Source organism: Helianthus annuus, chromosome 3, assembly GCF_002127325.2.
Source record: "Helianthus annuus cultivar XRQ/B chromosome 3, HanXRQr2.0-SUNRISE, whole genome shotgun sequence".
In the NCBI taxonomy this organism is placed as follows: domain Eukaryota; kingdom Viridiplantae; phylum Streptophyta; class Magnoliopsida; order Asterales; family Asteraceae; genus Helianthus; species Helianthus annuus.
The window spans coordinates 65,821,561-65,828,722 of NC_035435.2; the positions used below are offsets into that span (position 1 = coordinate 65,821,561).

A 7,162-nucleotide genomic window follows, 5' to 3' on the forward strand; every position below is an offset into this window, starting at 1 on the left:
CACCGTAAATTACGGTGGCCACCGTAAATTACGGTGGCCACCGTAATTTACGATGGCCCTGAAATGTCACCAGTCTTCGCCGTAACTCAGGAGAAACTTGCCGTAAACATTTGAAACTCACCGTAAATTACGGTGATCGGTGGAAGCTGCGGAAAAAATGTAACTGCCTCATTTAATCAGTTTTGATGGTGTCTTTTGGGATATTCTCATGATTGGACGATTTGGGAACTTGCTAGGGGCGAATTTGGTTGTTCTTGCTTGGTTCTAAACAATTTCTAGCATTCGGTTTGTGATTTTGATTCGTATGAACATTAATCCTTTTGTTATGATGTTTGTTCAAGCCATGAGTGGCTAAACTTTTGGTGACCATCCTAGATGTAAGGTTTACTTTTGAAACATTATTTTTGTGCTTGAATTTCTAGAACAATGACTTTGAATGTTTGTTTAAGTTATTGTGGTGTTTGAATGTTTGTTTGTAAGGTGTTGAATTTTGTTTGATCATAATCTAAAACCATACGTTCTTGGTGCCGTTGGCAATCGAGATATCATGGGAGGGGATTAGGGTTGGATAATTGTCAATTGATCATCAGGTAACAACCTCGCATTTTATGATCCGAGTACTTAGTTCCCTTTTATCACAAATAGATAATCAAACACGAATCATGTCTATGTGATTCTTTCTAGTTGGGCATGAACATTAGTGTGGATTAAAACCTGAAATCTAGGATGGTCGCTTGTTCCTAATTTGTTTACAAACTACAATCTTTGATTTGCAATTTAATTAGTTAAAATTAGTTCCTAAATCCAAAACAAACAACTCTTGAATTTTAATTTCTACATTTAGTTTAATTTTAGTTTAAGTGCAAAGCTATAAAATCACACATTTTCCACATACTCCCTGTGTTCGATACCCATTTACCGCTAGCTATTAGTTGTAATTGGATTTAAATTTGCGTGTACCTACGACTGCACGTCAAATTTTGGCGCCGTTGCCGGGGAGTAGTGCGCAACGTGTGTTAGTTTAATAGTTTTGTTTTGTTATTTTCGGGTTTATGCTGGTTGTGTTTAGTGTGCAGGTACTTCAGGTGTATGCATACTAGGGGCTCTCACAGGTCATCACCACTATCGTTTGATCCGGAAATTGAAAGAACGCTAAGACAAAACAGAGTTCTAGTACGAGAAAACAAGATCATTGGTTCACCCACTTCACCCATCACACCGAGAAACATCATGGCTGATTCACAAATTCCACCTACAACGGGTCAAACAACCTCATCCTTTATACCTACTTCCACCCAACCATCACCAAACACCACGTTACCTAATACCACTGTCGAATTCACACCAACCAATGTTACTCAACCGATCACTACCCAAGTTGAACCCGCCATTACCTTTAACCCTTCTACCACAATCCCACCATAATCCCACTTCTTTCCCCTAACTACGGGTCAATCATCATCTAACTTCACAATTGCACCAAATTCAACTATTGTGCATGCTATGCCCTCTTTTAGACCACAACACCAATCGGGTTTTCAGTACTCGACTCTCCCATTTGGGCAATCTTCGGGAATTCAAGGAGATGGGTATGATGAAGGATATGAGGAGTTTGAAGGTTTTGATGAAGCAAGGTCAAATGCAAGTAATGCCAAGTGTTGGTGGAGTACAACAACAACAACAACTCATACCACAACACATTCGGCCAAGACCACAAGGGCCACAAATGCAACGCCCTACACCATTGCAACAAGTTCGACCGCAACACGTACAACCACAATTCCAAAGACCAATTCAACGCCCACAGATTCCACAACAACAGTTTCAACAACCAATTGCACCACAAGGGCATGTACCAAGGCCAATGGGTCCTATTCCTCCAAGGGGTAGGTTCGGTGTACCAAAGAGGCATCTTAGAGAAAATGTGAGGGGCATTGAAGCGCATTTTAGGCCGGTAATCACGCATAATCCTTCACCGGTAGTCATTCCTCACAATGATCAAGGGAAGACATTTGAAGTGAGGACTAACTCATTGCAAAGCTTGCCAAAATATAAGGGTTTAGCAACGAAGGAGCCTTACTTTCATTTGGAGGCTTATGACTCGATTTGCAACACTCTTGGGAGTCAAGGATTCTCAGCCGATGATATTAAATTGGTACTATTCCAATTTTCTTTGGAAGACAAGGCGAAAAAGTGGTTCCACACATTACCTTCAGCATCTATATATACATGGGGGGAAATGCAACAAACCTTCTTAGATGAGTTTTACACCGCCCAAAAGACCAACGATGCAAGAAAGGGGTTGAGGAGCTTTCAACAACAACATGGTGAAATGTTTCATGAGGCTTTTGAGCGTTTCAATATGATGATCAAAAATTGCCCTCACCATGGAATTGAGTTGTGGGAATTAATGAATGCTTTTCACGAGGGGTTGAGTGCCGAAGATGCTCGTGATTTAATGTCTATCACCGGTGGGACTTTTGGTACAAATTACGAGAATGATGATTGGGAGTTTTTGGAGAGCATGGCAACTACATCAAAAAGAAAAGCTCAAGCATCGTGGAGAGCTCGACCGGCCATTGCCCGACCTCAAGTGCACGCAATAGATGACGGTAATGTTCAAACCACTAACCAAATTTATGATGTTTGTGCATTGTGTAATGAAATAGGTCATGCGGCTGAAAATTGCCAAGGAATGGTGGAAGGGCAATATGAAGAAGTTCATGCCGTTCAAGGTCAAGGAGGGGGTGGTAGATATTATAACAACATGAATTCTAATACTTACCACCCCGGGTTGAGGAACCACCCAAATTTTCGGTACGGGAACCCCTCAAATCAATCTAACCCGAATTTTCAAGGTAGCCAAGGTAACTTTGGTTCGCGTCAACCTTATAACTGTCACACCCCGATCTCCACGTGTCACCGGTGGGCCCGGTGTGGGGTACAGTGACGTAGTTGGCATCATCATAGACAAACACACAATATAATAATGCACAGCGGAAGCAGAATAGATACATTTCAACTTTAAATAAAGTGCAATAATAAATATCACAAGTAGTTGAAATGGATCCACAGGCGGATCAAATAAAAATAAGAATAAATAGTTCAACAGATATTTATCGTCCGAGCTTGCGAGACTATAGTGGACGCTCTTAGGAAACAGCCAACCTATTTTCGTATAGTACCTGCACTTTAACCTTTTGGGAAAAATACGTCAGTTTACACTGGTAAATACAAATCGACCGACTCATTTTGAAAATGATTGAAAATTGATTTAAATGCACAAGGCATAAATATTTTTTTTTATTAACTTGGGATAATTATACAAGATAAACTTGTGAACGATTTACATGCACTCGTATCTTTGGTGGCCCGGGATCTGCTGTCCGGGCTAAGAATTAAATGACACACCACATTAAAGAGTTATACACGCCGAGTGTACGCCTACACCCCGTGCTCTGGTCGTGGCCATCTCGTAAGATAATGCCAAGGATATCCGGGACACGGTCAATAACCCCCCAAAGCCTAAAGTAAGACAAGACTGTTTAAACGAGTCGCACAAGCTATTCAAGACTGTACACCCATAAGGTGCAGGACTTGTGCGCCCGATCAAGCGGTATTTTAAATACCGTACCCCAAGCCCGTATAGGGAAAATAAGTCAAAATGTATTTACCTGAGCAAGTATGTAACACAAACGGTAAGTGTGATAGCTTTTACTGGGCCTCCTAATCTGGAACAAAGGTTTATAATAACCTATTAGATTTCTAACGGGTCTTTTATTTAAGCCTAAGCTTTGACCGGTTAGTTTTAAGAATGATACGGTTTACGCATGATTAAGCGAAAGACCGGATAGAATGTGATTTAGACCCAACAAGTTTGAATACTTGTATAATATGGGTATACTAAATACATTCTGGATTTTGAGTTAAAAATGATATCGTTTGACCCGTTTCGGTCAATTTACGCAAACTAGTTACGTAAACCGAACCGAACGCAAAAAGGGCGTTACGGGTAGCCAAAAGAGTCAAATGCAAGTTCCCTGATATAATATGTTTTAAATATGATATGACATCAGTAAGTTATGTTCTATATTGCCCGGAATCATTTTAAACTCAATTTATGCCTTAGAAGGGCATTTTGGTCATTTAAAAGGTTATAAAAGAGTAAAATTAGAAATCTGAGGTTCGGGTCTGGTTCATACAGAAAATATACCTAATTTAACATGTTATAACAGTAGGGTATGACCCATATATCAAATTTATCATTTAAAACCAAACTATGCACCGTAGGGGTATTTTAGTAATTTTACAAGGGCTAAAACTGTCAAAACTGGAAACCTGAGTTCAAAATATTATACTTACTGTTATTATATGAAAATATGCAATTTACATCAGTAGGTATAAGTCTTATATGTTTAAAACAAGTATAACGCTTACTATGCGCTTAAAACGCTAAATATGCGATTTAGAGCCGTTTCCGGGTTTATATATGAAAGCTGAGATTTTTATATTTCCAGAAGGCTCAAAATAATTTATTTAACATATAAAATCAGTAGGAAAAGGTTTCGGGTCAAAAGGATGCATAAAACTCATTTTATGGCCTAAACGGTCAAAACCGACATAACCCGAAATAACTAGGCGATCTAAGATACGATCAGCCAAAAATTAAATAAAAATCATCTAAAATCCCAAAATATTATATATCAACAGTTGGTAAAAAGTTTTGTATCAAAACGTGGCCAGAAACGGGTAATACGCGAAAAGGGCCGTTTATGTAAATTTATAATATAGTTTTACGCTAATGGCCATAACTCACAATCTGGACCACCAACTGATCCGAAATTTTCGGTGCAAGTTTATATATTAGAAATAAAGATTTCTATCCTTTCACTTTTCCAAAAATCACGTTTTATATCAAAAAGGGCAAAATAGTCAACTTTTAAGCATAATCGGAAACATGCATTTGAATCGGCTAAGTATAGACTTAATCAACAACAATTCCAGAAAGTTTTACCAAAATAAAAATAGTCAAGAATACTTTCCAATACAGATCTCAAACATGCATGCACGAATCCGAATCGATAGTCTACGAAATAGTCGTTTTACAAGACTTTCGGTTCCGATTCGTGTCTATACTAAAGATTCTCGAGTTGATCGTGGTAAAACACATTCTTATATTCATTATAAAGCTATTTATGATAATCAAACAGGTTGCATGTAATTTATATTACCATCTAAGCTATTTTTCTCAAAAATCACTTCTGTTGACTTTTTAGAATCACGTTTGACTCGACAATTAGCATGCATATAGTGGGATTCAGATAATACCCTTTAGAGGGTTTGTTTCCCACATAAATACCAACATAAATCTGGTTTCAATTTGAGAAATGACTGATTGAAACTTGTTTAATCAGAAAGTCAAAGTGTATGATCAAACAGTTTGACTTTTAGCAATAATCAAAGCAAGAACGGATTAGAGATCGAATTGGAAGCTTACCAAGGTCCTATTGATGTTAAGCTATCACTAGAAATCGGCCTTGATGTCCAGAGATGCTCCAGAAGTCCTTGAGAGCTTTTGCTAAGTGAGAGCTTCTTGGTTACAATTGCAAATGCCCAAGAATGGATGAAAAATCTGATTTAAAGCTGGAAATTCAGAGGTTACTGTATCCTAGGCATGCATGGCATTTCATTGGATCAAAAGGAGGTGAAAAACAGCTGTTTACCACCCAACATCGGACCCAAATCAACCCAGTTTGCGACTTCTGTCGCTGGGCGCTGGGTCGCGGCCGGCGTAGGACCTCAGGCGGGCGCCTGGGGTCAGCAGCTCCAAAGTTGGCTCATTTGTTGCATGTTTGGTCCCTGTACTTTGGTTGCGATGATTCGGCTACTTATCTTGACCCGTAAACCCCCAAACTTGGTTTCTAGGAACCTTAGGACTTTTACCAACATGGTAATGTCCTCGGATAATTTTGCGCTCAACCGAAAAGCCATGAAATTCGACGTTGACGCTCTTAGTCCTTCAAGTACGGTTTTGGCCATAACTTTCTCATACGTTGACGAAACTTCACGAAATTTTAACCACATATTCTAGTGAGTATAATTTAGCTTCTCGAAGCTTCGGGTCTGCCAAAAGTTCACTCAGAGGTATAAATTCAACATGTTGACACTTTTGGCCCCTATAGTTTGTAATTCCTCACTTTTGTGCAATTTCCGCGTCGTATGATCTATGAACCACCCGTTTAAGGTTATGAACATTATGTAGGGTTATCATAGAGTCTATTTATCCATTGTTGACACTTTGGACCCTTACGTTCCATAGTTTTCACTGTTTGTCACTTTTAGTCCCTCTAAAGCTCATTTTCACATACCGGAACCTTATGACACGTGTCAAGACATTATTGGACGAAATTTTTCGAGGTGTTACATCCTCACCCCCTTAAAAGAAATCTCGACCTCGAGTTTTACTGAAACAAATGGGGATATTTCTCTTGCATCGTGGATTCCACTTCCCACGTGTATTCGGGACCTCTACGGGCATCCCATTTGACCTTTACAATAGGTACGTGCTTCCTTCGAAGCTTCTTTACCTGTCGATCCTCAATCGACAAAGGTTTTTCTACAAACTTCAAACTTTCGTCTATGTGTATATCTGTATGCGGTATAACCAGTGAATCGTCAGCGAAACACTTCTTCAAATTACAGATGTGAAACACATTATGAATGGCGCTAAGCTCTTCAGGCAAGTTTAACTTGTAAGCGACTGATCCGATACGTTCGATAATCTTGAAAGGTCCTATGTATCTTGGGCTCAGCTTGCCTTTCTTTCCAAACCGCATCACACCCTTCTAGGGTGATACCTTAAGCAATACTTTTTCACCTACCTTGAAGTGAAAGTCTTTGCGTTTAGGATCCGCATAACTTTTCTGCCTATCCCTGGCAGCTTTCAAACGATCGCGAATCTGAACGATCTTGTCTGTCGTCTCAAAAACGATATCTGGTCCAGACAACTAGACATCTCCAACTTCTGCCCAACAAATGGGCGATCTACACTTTCTACCGTATAGGGCCTCAAAAGGCGCAGCCTTGATGCTGGAATGGTAGCTATTGTTGTAGGAGAATTCAATCAGTGGTAGGTTCTTATCCCAACTACCACCCAAGTCGA

General features: G+C 39.5%; 1 non-coding gene across 1 annotated transcript; it reads right to left on the reverse strand.

Moving 5' to 3' along the window:
* Nucleotides 1–2,288: 2,288 nt before the first annotated feature.
* LOC118490835 lies at nt 2,289–2,394 on the reverse strand. Its single transcript, XR_004890060.1, has one exon. It is a non-coding gene; the product is annotated as a small nucleolar RNA R71 (small nucleolar RNA).
* Nucleotides 2,395–7,162: the final 4,768 nt, after the last annotated feature.